Raw genomic sequence first — 14,931 nt, 5'->3', positions numbered from 1 at the left:
ATTAATTTAGGCCCTAGGTACGGAGTACACTATTTTCGGCCCAAGTTTAAGTAAAGGAGCTTTAAAATTTAGAACAGAACCCTATCATAACCGAATTAAGTGTTCGAAGTGAAACATTAAACCATAATTGCATTCAAAGTATATCGTAAATTCATATTTCTCTTATGAAATGCAATAAAATACATTTCACTCAAGTTGGTTTGGCCTTTTCCTTGTCCTACCCTGGTCGTCGCACAGGGGTGTACAGTGCTTCTCTGAGATTTGACCATTTGACAGACAGGAATCCTTAGCAAACATTCAGAATTAATCATGCGCCCAGTGGTTAGCTAGAAAATGAGTTGAAAGTAAGTATTTCAGCATTTTCCATGTACCGCCTGCTAAACTTATTGCTTTATCTAACTGTGAATACAAGTCAGGTCTTCGTTTCAGAGGGCTCCGGATTCGATTCTCGGTAGGGTCGTAAAATTTGACTGTGTTTGTGTGTGTCCTAATTCATTTCTCTTCAACTGCACACCACAGCATCAACCTCCACACCACCAAAAATATCGCCATACCACCAACCACCACAGAGACATCCAATAAGAATACATCACTCCGGGTACGCTTGTCGTCAGGAAGGGCATCCAGCTGTAAAACTATTCCAGATCGATATCGCAATAAAATGGGGAATGGACCGGACAGAAAGATCAGAAGAAATGGTGTTCAATTAGAGCTCTAGAATGTCGTAAGGCTTTTAGTGCCGGAAGTGTGCGAAGACAATCAATCAATGAATCAATCAATACTGGTCTGTATTTAGGGCAGTCGCCCAGGTGGCAGATCCCCTATCTGTTGTTTTCTTAGCCTCTTCATGATTTCAAAGAAAGTGGATATTTATTCAACACATCCCTTGGTAAGTTGTTCCACTGCCTAACTCCCCTTCCTATAAAAGAATATTGCCCTCAAATTTGTCCCCCGGAATTCCAACTTTATCTTCATATTGTGGTCATTCCTACTTAAAAAAACACCACTCAAACTTATTCGTCTAGTAATGTCATTCCACGCCATCTCTCCACTGACAGCACGGAACATACCACTTAGTTGAGCAGCTCACTTCCTTTCTCCCAAGTTTTCCCAGCCCAAACTTTGCAACATTTTTGTAACGCTACTCTTTTGTCGCGAATCGCCCAGAACAAGTCGAGCAGCTTTTCTTTGGATTTTTTCCAGTTCTGGAATCAAGTAATCCTGGTGAGGGTCCCATACCCTGGAACTATACGCAGAGTCCAATGTAGAGCACAGTAATGAGAACATAGAAAATATAACGGAAAAAATAACAACATTTTGAGGATCGATGACAACAGATGAACAAGGAATATTTGGAACGAAGTAATAAAAGAAAAAAGGAAATCACAGAAAGGGGTGATTTGGAAGTAATGTGTTAAGAAGGGAGGGAATAACTGGTCATATTGGTCGGAGGGGAGGAAGGATGAAGGAGTTTTGCGAATAAAGGAGGAGGCGCAATATCCCCGGTAGGCCGTCAGGGGGGTGAACAACATTTTGCGGGTGCAAGGCTCCGTCCAACACCAAACCTCGACAAGGAAGATGCAATGGAGGAAATGGCTCTGCCTTAAGACATAGAAAAGAAGATTTCTACCTTAACGGCAGAAACAATTGCCTTAATGACAACGTCCAATAAGAGGAAGTAGAGAGAGAACTGCTTTTAATGAACAGCCTTCGTCCATCGAAGATGAACGCATATTTAACTTCAGTTCAAACAAAGAGCTGTACGGAAAGTTCGAAATGATATCAGTGAGCGATGTGTAAGTTTAAGGACGAAAATAACAGACGTGTAAGATGTCTGAAGGAGTTAAAGGCTGATGGACCTCTGACAGACAGGAAGAGAATCATACCAAATAGCCAAGGCCATCAAGAAACAAATTATACTCAACCATAAACAAAGTGGGTCAGGTTCTACCAACCCACTGAATACACTAGAAAAAGTTCCAACGGACTAGTGTGACTGTCTTTATATCGCACTAGCCAACAGATTATTTGACATCCGCTTTCAAGAACACCTGGTTGCACTACGTAAACATGATACATCAGGAGTTGCTGACACAGGACATGAAGTACCAAATATACATTATTTTCACACGGTCTTGCACTCCCATTGCGCTACAATCGCCATCTTGGAGGGGCCCAACCTCACTTTTACGGCGAGATGCATTTCCCGACGCGGATTTTGCATAAGACAGCAAGTCAAACCTTACAGTCGCCATCTTGGAAGAGTCTAACCTCTCTTTTACGGCCAGATGCCCTTACCGACGCAAAGGGCGTAGTTTCAAGGCCAGATGCACTTCCCGCCGCCATCTTGCCAGATCCCCTTCCCAACGCCATCTTGGAAGAGCCTAACCTTAGAGGGTGGCGAGATGCACTTCGCGACGTCATCTTGCTAGATGCCCTTTCCGAAGTCATCTTGCTAGATGTCCTTCCCGATATCATCTCGGTTAGATACCCTTCCCGTCGCCATTTTGGAGGGCATAACTATACGGTCGCCATCTTGAGCCTAGTTTTATGGCTAGATGTCCTTCCCGACAGTATGTTATTTGCCTGGCGTGAACATAGGAAACCACGGAACGCCATCTAGCAATCTCTTCTCGTCGCCATCTTGGAGGAGCCTAACCTTAAAGCGCATAGTTTTATTTTGAGATGCCCTTCCCGACGCATCTTGACAGATGCCCTTTCCGACGCCCTTGTGGAAATGGGTAACCATGAAAAACTATGTTGCTAGATGCCCTTCCCGACGCCTTCTTGGAGAGCCCACCTACCCTAGTCGCCATTTTGTTGATGACACGTTTCTAGGCTTTACCTCTCCACTCGACATACTACTTAGTTGTGCTTTACGTCACCATCCGAAAGACGCCATTTTGGAGGGGACCTGTCCCAGTTCAAGGCTTTACGTCTCCATCCGACGGACAAATAACGTGACGTCACAGCGTGACCTGCCTCCTCCTCATGAACAAGTCTAAACATGACGACAGGGCACAAGCAAACTGTGCAGGTTCTATCCTGTTAGAGAGAACCGGAGATGCATTTTGCTGTGACCTCTCAAAATGGCGACATGACTGACCATTTTTAATGCATATATACAGCATTTTCATGTTTAGAACATACATGGTCTAATCTTACATTGCTCATAATTTTTAAATATACATGTATTTTGTAATGAACGGTAAAGATTTGAACAGTCGGCATACAATACCCTTGTGTTCTGAACAGGGAAAATTACCTTGATCATAAATATATGCCAGGTGAATGAGGAAGGCGCGGCACAGTGGGTCAAAATCGAAATCTAGGGGGACAAAATTATTTTTACGTCTTAATCATGAATTTAGAGTAAAAGCAACGTATATAATTTGTTTACTTCATAATAAACATCAGTTAAGACCTTTTTTAGACTACTTGTACGTCTACACATGCAAGAAATTGTCTGTGACTATGAGTTGGATAGAGCCTAAACTACAATAGATTGTACTCAGTTTACCTTTAATTTGGAAGACTGCAATTGTGGATAATTGCAGACAGCACTTCAGTCACTATTCACCTTGATGACCTTGATGACTCATCACATGTGTCATCTGAAGCATCACCGTCATTCACTGCCTCATGATGAGCCGGTACATCTGGTTCTTTCAGGAGTCACTGGATAATGCTCTTCTCGTTTTATGTTGAATTTTGGTTTTATGAGATATTACTGGGTCCGAAGATATCAGCAGCATATGTAATATGTCCTCATTTGTATGTTTTCGTGAGGATTTCCTAGAATGTCCAAATCTGTATTTTCTCAAATCTTTGTTACGTGTTTCTTGGGCTTCTTCTGACAATTGCCCGATAGGTATAATGCAAAAATCAATTATATCTGCACCATGAATTAATACTTTATGCACAGTGACGCATATAATACCATGGATACAGATTTAGATACAATTTTGCTGTATCCTGGGTTAAGTTTTGAAAGCGGGTGTATTTATAGGGAACTGACAAGAAAGAGCACACAACATTGTAGAAAAACGTCTGATTAGCTCTTCATGTTATATCCGCAATTTCGGATGACAAGACTGGATCCTCAAAAAAACGGCGAGCAGTGTTGCCTCCAGATCTTGGTTTGTCAACATGCAGACCCATTTCTGATCGAAATTTATTTTGTATTACTTTCTTTCTCTTTTCTATTTTTGTTTTATATTCATCCCTTCTTGCTTGCCATTTCTTAATTTCTATTTGTTAAGATTTATGTAGCAGGTATTCAAAAAGACGGATCCAACAATGGAGGCTAGATAATCCAAATTTATAGCTCTATTCAGGGCAAAATGTTTTTTGTGAGTGTGTTATTCATTTCTCTGGGACCAGCACCTCACACATAACACATCTGTACTGATGAACCTGTAGTAGAATTGCAGACTATTCCATCCATCATGGTCAGCAATAGAGTTTGATTAATAGGCCTTTATATGTATTGATCATCAATTTCTATTTTACTTGGTTGGAGGGACGTTATTTCAGTTTCAACTAATTGAACCTCTCGCCTAGTCAATTCGACAGTCTCCTTTTCAAACAATAATTTAAGAGGTCTGCAAAATCATGTCGAAGAAGGTCGTGGGTTCTGCCATGAAATTTTATTTTCATTGTTGCTATCTACGTTTAAATAATACATTTGTAACGGAACAACTGAAACTACAAAAATATCAGTGTCACTGCCGTCATCATCTGTAAATTTCTGCTTATACTGACTGTGTCCGCTTGAACCATCACACCTCCATTTTAATATAATATGAACTGTATCATCGCTAGAAATAGACTGTTTCAAAACATCTTCTTGAACTACTGCAAGGCGCTCAATTGTGTGGTCGACCAGAGATTGCAACGTTATTGTGGCTGATGTTCTGTTATTGTTATGGATTCACTTGATGGATAGAATTTCTGTTTTGTTTCTCTGGTGATGTGGTAAGGTGGGAAAATATTACAGTTCCTATTGTTGCATTCAAGGCGCATATTCATATATTGGCTTTTGCTGTAATTGTTATCTACAAGGAATGATAGAGCCTCTTCACCGGTAAGTGGTACAGGTTTTACAGCTGGTGATATAGGCTATAGGATTTTTTAATTTTAGTAGCTCTATGTGGAGATTTAAGAGTTTCTTCAATGATTTTTGCAGCATATCGTTTTCCAGACATGTGCAATGACACTTATGTGGCATGAATAAGTTCTTGTTTTGAATGTGCAGAGAGTAGCGGTTGAATTTTTCATCTCTTTGATTTTTCACTACTTTCATGAAAAGGCTTTCTAGGCCTTCCAACTTTCGATGCGGATGGAGTAGGAGGATTTACATTTTCTGTTAATTTAGAATCATACACAATTTTCGAAAATGTTATCTTTTCTTTTAACCAATCAGAATATTTTGAAATGAATTTTGCTTTACTTCTATGAACCTGCTTCCACCGCCTGGTAAAATTATCAACAAAATCCTTTAAATCTTCTTGTAGGCATTCAGTTCAATCCTCAGAACAATTGTCTATCCCTAATTTACTTTTGACAAAGTCACAAAGTTCCACTTTTGACACAATCTTCGAACCCAGTGCTTCAAACAGTTGTAAACGTGTGAAAACTGGTTGAGCGGCATCTTCTAAAACGTAAAATAACTAAGTAAGTTCCAAAAAGATGCAAAAATTCTTATAACAGGCGTAAACTACAAGATTTTGTATACATTTTAACATTAAGTAGACAGTGACGCGACATACTAAAACTCTAAGTGAAAATGTAATTTTAAAAATAATAGTTAAATATTACATGATGCAAATATAGCTAACATTACGTAACAATTACGCCCATTAATAACTGAAACACGTTACATATGTAAAGATCATACCTTCAGCTGCATGTCCCATCTTAAAGCATCACACTAACCTCAAAGACAACCAAACCACAGCCACTTACATTCACTCTCCAGTTCAGACTGCGAGATACGCACGCACAGCGCAGGAGATAAGATAAGATTCCAGCTCGAACAGTGGTGACAGATTTACACTAACAAGGGAACATCCACAATGGTGAAGTCGCCGATCGCGATGAAACTTAGCAAACACATTGAGGTACATGTAAAAACAATGCCAGCATCAATTTTAGGCGCCAACATTCATTAGCGCGTTAACTAAGGGGCCTAAACTTTGCGACATTTCAAGTTCCGCGCGAACAGCGATGAATTCCTCCTGACCAATGCTTAGCCGGAACATTGCTTTGTGCCACACCTCTGCTCCTCCTCCCCTCCGCCCCGCCTGGTTCAGCACCCTTCGTTTCCCTCTCCCCGCGCTGCCGTTTGCTTAGCTGTCGAACAGAACCTGTGCTACACTGCGTACGCTATCAGCCTTCCTCATAGCTCTCCCTTGGAATTTCCACATTGTATAGGCAGTTTACATTGTTGTACCAGTTCGTACAATAGCCATGTACACTTTTACGTGTGTAACTGCCATTGTACCCAGAAGACTGTAGTGTGATACTTTAATATGGCTACTTGTTGAATACATAGACCTCTGTCAGCTATAGCGCAAAAGTACCAGTAAGTAGGACTACAGCTCTGCCTGTGATTACGGTATATCTACTGCATATATAAATGCACATCTTTATTTCTTTTTAAAGATGTTGCTTATTACGTCAATCATTCCATGTCATACTCATATCAAAGTTGTCTATGCATTTAATTGATTCATGTTCGACAACCATGGCTGCAATTGAAATGTGTTGTGCCTTTTACTGCAAAACATAAATACATCGTTCAATACAAGCACAAATAAAAACATTCTATCTAGATTCCTTATACCAGAGTACGTAATACGGGAAATACCAGCAGTTTCTAACTTGGAGTTTATAATTGTTGTTGTTCGCGATTTCGTTTCGTTATGACACAACTGATAGCGTACACAAAATGGGGGATGGGGAGTGGACATGAAAAGAAGGTCTGGACCTGTAACCATATTTTGATATCCCGAGGTACATCATCTCATTACATTCATTGAGATCCTCTACCCGGGCACGTAATTTCTTTAAATAAAAGGATATTTAACGTTGTTTCAAGGTGGGTGATTTATTTTAATAAATTTCATATGTATGTCCACTCTAAATGACACTACCGACAGCTTCAAGGTGTTTCAGACGTAAATAATAATTTAAGCCTAGGTCGGACGCGGTACCTTATACAACGTTTCTCCACGCCCGATGGTGCTTAACTCGGGGTTGTACCCACGAATTTACAACCCACCGGAATTAGCAGGAATATAACATTTGCATAAAATATGAGTAAATACGTTTAGGTTATTTATTATCATTATGTGTGAAACGGAACGTGATTTAAAGGATTTCAATAATTATAGTACGTGAAAATGAAAACCTACAACCTGTTTTCCAGTCATTGACCGGGTCAGGGATGTAATGAATAAATCATATATAGGCTATTAGTACGATGGGGTCGCCACTCCCAAAGTGATTTAGTAATGACTGATAGATGCTATGAAATGAGAATGGAGAGTGTTGCTGGAATGAAAGATGACAGGGAAAACCGGAGTACCCGGAGAAAAACTTGTCCCGCCTCCGCTTTGTCCAGCACAAATCTCACATGGAGTGACCGGGATTTGAACCACGGTATCCAGCGGTGAGAGGCCGACGCGCTGCCGCCTGAGCCACGGAGGCTACAATTAAAGTACGTAAAGAAGCAAAATATAGCGCCGGTCTCGTTCCACAGCCAAGCAGCCAGCAAGCGCGAGGAGAAGGGAGGGGAACGTGCCGGGGAGAACCACTTGGAGGGTAAAAGGCGGTGCAGAGGGTGTGTCTCCAGACGGGAAGTGTATGTGCCGGCTTAGCCTTGGCCAGCAGGTATTCATCGCTGATCGCGCGGAACTTGAAATGTCGCAACTTTTAGGCCCCTTAGTTAACGCGCTAATGAATGTTGGCGCCTAAAATTGATGCTGGCATTGTTTTTACATGTACCTCAATGTGTTTGCTAAGTTTCATCGCGATCGGCGACTTCACCATTGTGGATGTTCCCTTGTAAGATGCCTTTATATCCCAGAATAGTGCGCGGCAATTACATGAGAATGCTGTAGAAGTAATTAATTTTGAAGTTTTAATTTTGAAAAATATAATTTTGTCCTCCTAGATTTCGATTTTGACCCACTGTGCGCGGTGATGGGAGGAAATAAACAAACGTAATTGACGACCTCGAGGCAGACGATGATGACAGTAGATATAGTGGATGGTTCTGCGGCCTCCACCTCCACAGGCCCTCCGCAGAGTTTTCCTCCACCACCTTCTCCACACGCTCTCGGGAGAGGCCTCCTCCTCACGCTGGCTACGAGCGCGACCCTAACCTCACATCCGCCATCTTGGAGAGGCTTAACCTAACTTTTTATGCGTAAGAGAGCTAGCCGAACCTCATGGAGGGCTTAACGTCAGGTATACAGCTGGATGCCCTTCATGACGCCTAAGAGCGCGACCCTAACCTCACATGCGATATCTTGGAGGGGCTTAACCTACTTTTTATGCGTAAGAGAGCTAGCCTAACCTCACGGAAGGGCCTAACCTCAGTTTTACGGCCGGATGCCCTTCCTGACGCCTAAGAAAGTGAGCTTAACCTTACATCTGCTATCTTCTAGGGGCTTAACCTAACCTTTGACGCACAAGACAGCAAGCCTAACCTCATGGAAGGACCCAATCTCAGTTTTACGGCCGGATGCCCTTCCCGACGCCAACTGCACAACTTGGCGGCTATACACGACTCCTTATGAGACGCCTTAAGGATACTTACTAAAGATGGTGGCTGCAAGATGGCTGCTATACATAGGCTCTTATGAGACTCCCTTCGGATGCTTGCGCAAGATGGCGGCTACAAGATGGCGGCTATACATGGCTCCTCGTGAGACGCCTTCAGGGTGCTTGCAAAAGATGGCGGCTGCTCTTATGAGACGGCTTAAGGGTGCTTGCACAAGATGGCTTGAGACGCCCTAAGGATGCTTGCAAAAGATGGCGGATACAAGATGGCGGCTATACACGGTTCCTTATGAGGCGCTTTAAGGGTGTATGGGCAAGATGGCTGCTGATCTTATCAAGAAAGCTAGCTTAGAGGCTAACGTACCGTGCTGCTTCGATTCATTCAATTAGGGGCTTAAATGCAAAATGTTAAATATTTCGAAAACGGTGCGTCGTAGAGCAAAACGGACAAAATTTTTCTGCCTAGTACGTAGGTTCGCAGTATAGGGAACATGATAGCATAAGAAAAAGGTAGTCTAATGATGAGATCAACGGTTCGGTTCCTACTTAGGCCCTTTGGCATTGGCAGCTGTCTAATTCTGCAAGATGGCGGCTATACATAGCTTCTTATGAGACAACTTAAGGGCGCTAGCACAAGATGGCTGCTGCTCATATGAGACTCCCTAGGGATGCTTGCGCAAGATGGCGAACACAAAATGGTGGCTATACATAGCTCCTTATGAGACGGCTTAAGAGCGCTTGCACAAGATGGCTGCTATAAATAGGCTCTTATGAGACGTCCTAGGGGTGCTTGCGCAAGATAGTAGCGACAAGATGGTGACTATACACAGCTCCTTATGAGACGGCCTAGAGGTGCTCGCACAAGATGGTGGCTGCTCTTATGAAGAAAGCTAGCTTAGAGGCTACTGCGCAAGATGGCGGCTGCTGTGATGCATGTGGTGGAGGGCAATTTGAAATTCCACGTGCTCTTGTTTGTAAAATTCCACGTGCTTTTTGACAGCTCTCGTCTTTAATCAAGAGAGCATAGTGCTGGTATCTTTACAGCACTAAACCTCATACCTTTGAAATGTGGTGGCGAGTAATTTTAAAAATTCTACGTGCTTTTTTGACAGCAGCAGCCATCTCTAATTAATAGCGGCTATACACAAGCTGTTAAGGCGTCCCCTTACGTCAAGGCATAGCTTTATATCTCTATCGAACAAGTTTAAACCTGCATCCCGAAGGCATGAGTGTGCAGCGATAACATCATTATGCATGTTTAGACTTGCAGATGACAAAAGAAACATAACAAGACTAGAATCACACGCTGTACTTGATACAACATGAGTTCCGAACTTTGTTTGATGTGTTCAGATCACTACATAGTGATCAAAACTAGAATCGAACTCTACTCGATACAACATGTGTTCAGAACATGTCAGGGGGTACCTTTGTTCTAAGAAGGTTAGATCGCAAAAGAAGTGATTAAGACGAGAATCGAGCACTGTACTCGATGTCGTTAACTTCAACATGTGATTAGAACATAGATTGATGTGTTTAGAACACTGAATAAGTGATCAAGACTAGAATCGATACAACAAGTGTTTAGAATATGTCAAGAAATACCTTTGTTCTAAGAAGATTAGATTACAAGAGAAGTAATTGTGACTAGAATCGACCACTGTACTGGTTGTTGTTAACTTCAACATGTCATTAGAACATTGATTGATGTGTTCAGAACACTAAATAACTGATCAAGACTAGAATAGAACACGATACTACATGTGTTCAGAAAATGTTAGGGGATACCTTTGTTCTAAGAAGATAGATTCGAATAGAGAAAAAAATAAGACTAGAATTCTGAACAGCTTGTGCAAGGTAGCAGCTGTTATAACGTCCTCCTCTTCCCGCTCGGTTAAGGCATATCTCCATCGAACATACACACAGTTACGAGCGAGACATCGGGAAGTGCAGACGTGTGAATGAGCTGAGGTGCGCAATATGGGAATAACGATACAGCAATACAGGCTAAGAATTGGAAGATGGCATGGTGCAAGGCAGTGTTGGAAGGAAGGTGGAGTTGAGAGAGGAAGAGAAATTAGTGGTTATAAAGGACTGTTGGAGATTATGTTGTGTGCGACGGTTATTGCGACGCTGCTGGTGGTAGGAGGTATAGAAAAGAATCCGGGTCCAAACCAGGGACCGTTCGGCTGGGAGGAGCTTGAAGAGATCAAGAGAGTGGTGAAGGAAGCAAGCAAAGGAGAAGAAATTAAGGAAATGATGCAGGAACACCAGGCAACCCAAATGAAGGAGATGAAGGACTTAAAAAGTTTTATAAAAGAAGAAATTGGAGGTGTAAATGACAAGTTAGCGGAGATAGAAGATGAGGTAGAGAGCTTGAAAAAGAAGGTGGTGGTACTGGAAGAGGAATTAACAGCAATGAAGAGAGAAGTGAGGTTAGCGAGGAACGAATCGGCAAGAAAAAATGTGTTTGTGTATGGTGTACCTGAGGAAGGAACAGAATCAAAAGTGGAATTAGTATTGAAAGTGGTGGACATAGTTTCGAACAAAATGAAGATAAACTTTTCTGAAGTTGATATAGATGATATATATAGAGTGGGAAGGAACAAGGGACATAGACCGGTGAAGATAAGATTAATATCAACCCTGATGGCTGATATACTTCTGAGGAATGCTGGAAATTTGAAAGGATCGAACATTTATTTGAAGGCTGAGATAGAGAAAGAAAATAGGATGCGGTTGGAGGTCTATAAGCGGCACATGTGGCTTGCTAGAGCGGAGGGATTGCGAGTCAAGATAGTGGGGAGGTGTGTGGTTACTTCAGGCAGAAATTGGTCGCGATCGTGGACACAGGAGGAACTGCTGAGGATGGAAAAATGTGAGGAGCAAATGAGTTGCAGAAATCGAGAGCAGGGCGACATCAGTACGGAGAAGGAAGAGAGAAGAGGGGACTGCAGTGTCAGCGGGCAGGTAGCGAAGACAGCAGAGTCCTTGGTGAGTCAGAACAGCCCAGGAAGGAGTGAATCAACAAGTAGGACACTAGACCGAAGTGAAGTGGATACAGGTAGTGAAGAGGTGACGGGAAGGGAAAGGAGTCAGGGTAGTGACTTAACCTCCCCAAATAGGAATAATGCAGAAATAAACCTGGAGAGAAAGCAGGCGTTAAATAAGGCGAGATCCTTAAGTTTAAAAGATCTATGGGGTGGGAAAAAGGGCTCTGGCACGAAAAAGGGGAAGGATGGGGGTGAGAAGAAAGAGAGGGATGGGGTGGAGCCAAAAGGAAGAATCACGAGAAGTAAGGGGGAAGTGGTGAAATGCAGAAGTATAGGGAGGGAGGGGGAGGAAATAAATAACTAGATATGGTGATAGGGATGCTGAATATTGAGGGGTTGATGGGGAAGTTAGGGAATAAGGAAATTGTGGATTTAGTGAAAGATTTTGAGATTATTGCTCTAGTAGAGACGTGGTTAGGGAAGGGGGTTGAAATTACATGGGACGGTTATAGAGTAGTTAACGTGTTAAGGGAAAAAATAGGGAAGAGGGGCCGAAACCCAGGGGGCATAGTAGTTTTAATAAGGAATGAGATAGCTGAATGGGTGGAGACGTTACAGACTAGGGTAGAAGGGGTAGTGTGGTTGAGAGTAAAAATGGGGAAGGGGGCAGCGGAAGCAATTTGTCTGGCACTGCTTTATAACCATCTGAGCGATTCAGTGTATGCAAATAAACATTTTTTGACGAACTGATTGAAGAAATAAACACAATTAAAGGAATGTATGTAGAAGATGGGATGATTTTATTGGGGGATTGGAATGCGAGAGTGAGCAATAGAGTACCGGTATACGGGAAAGAAGTAAAAGTAGACGGGGTACTGCAAAGGAAGAGCAAGGATAATGTTGTAAATAGTTATGGAGAAAGGTTATTAGAGTTATGTGCTTTAGAACATTTATTTATTTTAAATGGGTGGATGAAGGGGGATAGTGTGGGTGATTTGACGTATATTACAACAAATGGAGGGAGTGTGGTGGACATAGGAATAAGCTCAGAGATAGCGTTAAGGAGAATAATAAGTTTTGAGGTGTTAGAATATGGGTTGACAGAACATATGCCTATCAAAATAAAATTGAGAACTTTGGTTGCTGATGAGAAGGGAAAGATGGAGGAAAGTAAGGAGAGGTATAGGAATGGAGGATGGAAGTATGTATGGGATGATAATACCAAAGAGAAATTAAGACGGCATTTGAAAGAGGAGGGAGATATATTAAGGGTAGGAATTGAAAGGGCGGTAGAAGGGAATGATATGGATAACGTGTTAAAATTAATTGAACTCCCCGTATGGAGGGTGGGGAAGAAAGTGAGGAGAAGGGTAGAGGGAAAAAAAGAATAAAATGAATGGATGGTTTGATGAAGACTGTAGGAGAAAACGTGAGGTTGTAATGAGAGCCCTAGCGGAGTTTAGGAAGGAGGGTATGCAAGAAAAAAGGAAGGAATATTGTAAATTGAGAAGGGAATATAAAGAGGTATTGAATGAGAAGAAAAGAGGATGGAAGGAGGCGGAAGCTGAAAAAATAAATATATATTGCAGAGAGAAGAAATTTGAGAGGATTTGGGAGTCAATAAACAAGATCAGAAGAACGAAACCGGAGGGGAAGGGAGATAAAATAGGAGAAAACGAGTGGGTTAGGCATTTTAAAAGGCTTTTAGAAGGGGAGAGGAAATTGGGTAGAGAAATAGACAAGTCACAAATTGGAAGGGAACTGGAAGTAGGCATTACAATATTGGATGGGGAGATAACAAGGCAGGAGGTAATTACAGTATTAAAAAATGCTAGACCCAAGGCTGCAGGAGGTGTGAATGGTATTTCCAATAGTGTATGGAAAGAGGTAGGGGCAAATGAACCGATGTTGAGAGGGATTGTGAAATTCTTTAATAGGTTGCTGGAAACGGGGAAATTTCCTAGAGAATGGAGGATGGGGGTATTATGCCCGATTTATAAAAATAAAGGAGCTAGTAGTGATCCAAACAACTATAGAGGAATTACACTCCTAGACTCGCTGTCAAAGGTGTACACAGGGGTTTTGGCGAATAGGATAATAAATTGGGCGGAACAGTACGGTAGGATATCTGAGTTCAAAAATGGATTTAGGAAAGGATGTAATACAGTTGATAATGTTTGGATTCTGGACACTTTGATTACAAAGTATGTGAGGATAGTAGGGCGTAAATTATTTATAGCAGCGATTGACTTAGAAAAAGCTTTTGATACGGTCAGTAGGGAGGCGCTATTTTTGAGATTAGGGGAGTTTGGAATGTCGAAAAAAATGAGGGTGGCAATTGAAACTATTTATGAGGAAGTGTTTGTGATGATTAAATTGCAGGATGGAAGGTTGAGTAAGTGTTTTGAATCGAAAAGCGGGGTGAGACAGGGATGTAAGCTATCCCCGATATTATTTATATTATTTATAAATAATATTTTAGAGGGTCATGGTGGAGACGCATGGCATTGCCCTTGGGTAGGGAAAATGGAGGTTCCGGGGTTGCTATTCGCGGATGACCTATTGATTTTGGCTTTGACGGCAAATGGTTTGCAGAAAGGGTTGGACAAGGTAGTTGAATATACTAGGAAATGGTCTCTCAGAGTAAATGTAAGAAAGACTCAGATATTGGTGTGTAGGAAAAGGGGTGGGAGAAAGAATAAAGAAGTCTGGAGGCTGGAGCAGGAAGAAATTAAACCAGGGGGGAAAATTGAGTACCTAGGTGTAATAATTAGTAAGAATGCTTCTTGGAAAAATCAGTGTAAGAAGGCAAAACTTAAAGGAAGAGGAGTGCTTGCGGTAGTAGGGGCATTAGAAAAGAAATTTCCAGACGTTAAATACAAAATTCAGAAAACGGTGTTTAAATCACTGGTAATGGGCAAAATGCTATTCGGGGTTGAAGTATGGGGAATGGAGGAAGACAGGAGTGAACTAAACCAGGTGGTGGCGAAATTTAGCAAGATCATGATGGACCTACCGAATTGTACAGCCAATGCCGGGGCCAGATTAGTCTGTAAAGAATCGATAGAGGTTGAAATAGCTAAGAGGGTGTTCAAGTACTGGATTAGATTGGAGGAAGGGAAGGGTGGGGCGTTAGTACAAGAAACGT

Source organism: Anabrus simplex, chromosome 13 (assembly GCF_040414725.1).
Source record: "Anabrus simplex isolate iqAnaSimp1 chromosome 13, ASM4041472v1, whole genome shotgun sequence".
Lineage (NCBI taxonomy): Eukaryota > Metazoa > Arthropoda > Insecta > Orthoptera > Tettigoniidae > Anabrus > Anabrus simplex.
Note: the sequence above shows the minus strand (reverse complement) of the source record.